This window comes from Propithecus coquereli, unplaced genomic scaffold (assembly GCF_000956105.1).
Source record: "Propithecus coquereli isolate 6110/MARCELLA unplaced genomic scaffold, Pcoq_1.0 Scaffold386, whole genome shotgun sequence".
Taxonomy (NCBI): Eukaryota; Metazoa; Chordata; class Mammalia; order Primates; family Indriidae; genus Propithecus; species Propithecus coquereli.
Window position 1 is genome coordinate 1,829,899 of NW_012149574.1, and position 1,755 is coordinate 1,831,653.

At 39.3% G+C, this 1,755-nt stretch overlaps 1 pseudogene; it reads left to right on the plus strand.

Moving 5' to 3' along the window:
* Positions 1–1,165, plus strand: part of LOC105816739 — a 12,331-nt pseudogene extending 11,166 nt beyond the window's left edge.
* Positions 1,166–1,755: the final 590 nt, after the last annotated feature.

Consider the following 1,755-nt stretch of genomic DNA (forward strand, 5'->3'; position numbering starts at 1 on the left):
TCGTGTCCTTGGGTAGCAGGATCAATTCAGATCAGTAGTCAAACAGCTCTCAGAAGATCTTGGGTATTTCTTTGTCCCCATCACTCTCTCACACACACACACACACACACACACACTCATACACACATTCCCAGTTTCACTGAAGAATGTCCTTGATGAATCAATAAAAAATATCAATTTTATTAAATCTCAACCCTTAAATGCACCATCCTTTTAATATTCTATGCAAGAAACTTAGAAATAGATAGAATATAATTTTGTTGCATAATAAAGCATGATTGTTACCTTGAGGAAAAGCATTTGTACGAATTGTGTGAATTGCAAGCTGAACTATCTTCAACTATGTTTTTACATCCAGTGTGAGTAAAATGTTTAAAAGATAGAAGAGTTTTATGCAACTTTAAACAAGACTCAGTAGTAGGATTGACGTATAGAAATTTTTATCATTCTCCTTTTGTGTGTGTGTGTCCAGTTAACACTTACTGTCTGTAGTGGTGGATACCAAAGCTGTGCTCTGCTGCCCTCCTATTCCATTGACAAATGCAGGGATAACGACATGGGAAATAATCCTGGAAGACAAGTCTTACTGCAAAAAAAGCTTGCAGGAGTAACACAAATGAGACTAGGAAAATCAGCCGTACTAATGAAAGAATAACCTGGCCTTCCAGGCCTGAACAGAATCTTCACCTTCAAATTGATCCAGTGGCCAGCACTCATGATGGGTATTACAGGGTATAATGGTGACACCTGATGGGAATTATCATCATGGGTATCACCTCCAAGTGTTAGGGAAAGAACATTATATACACTGTGGTATTTACGTCACTAGATTTGTGAAACAAATGTCTCTTCCAAATTCCATATTCCTTGTGTTAAGACTGAAGCACTTTTACCCCTATATCTCTGTAGTTCCCCTGAAGTGATCCTGTTTCTAAGCAGGAATAGAACTGTAACGTGCAAGGCAGTAGCAGGAAATCCAGCTGCACAAGTCTCTTGAACCCCACAAGGGGATGATCATGTCACTGAGCAAGAATACTGGGGCAATGGCACAGTGACTGTCCAGAGTACATGCTCCTGGGAGGGCCCTGATGTGGCTACTATGACCTGCTCTGTCTCCCATTTGACTGGCAACAAGTGCCTGTGCATAGAGCTGCTTCCCGATTAGTAATTCTTCCATGTTTTGTGTTTGGTTCTTCCATTATTTCAGAGGAGTTAGCTTAAGAAGGAAAGAAGTGTGCAGAGAAATTTCATTTATGGATGATGCTCTCTCCAGCATCTGGAGAAAGAAGTATAATCGAACCAGCTCATATGAAATGTTCACATTGGACCAAGCTCCCTGGTTGGGAAGGGGGAGGGGTGGAGGTAGGATTACCTTGTACAAAATAGCTGACAAAATAAGATGTCATTGATTAATAACTTGCAAGCATAATTTTCAAGATATTAACATGTTTTCCCCCTAATGATGGTATAAGTTGTCATTTCTGTTTTACAATGATTTTTGTATAATTTTAGTATGGTTAACTATCTTGTTGAATAAGACTTTGTGGAGAAACAGTGGCTCTCACTCTATCTGAGTACATAACATTGGTTTCATTTTACTCTTCTCAACATATTTTCTAGCTTCAAGTAGTTCATGTATGGATGGAAAGCAGATGACAGAGAACTATTCAACACCTCCCTCAGAAGGTAACATGTTTCCTAATGTAGTGCCTGGCACCAAGGAGATGGAGAGTTGAACTTTGTGAGAAACATAAG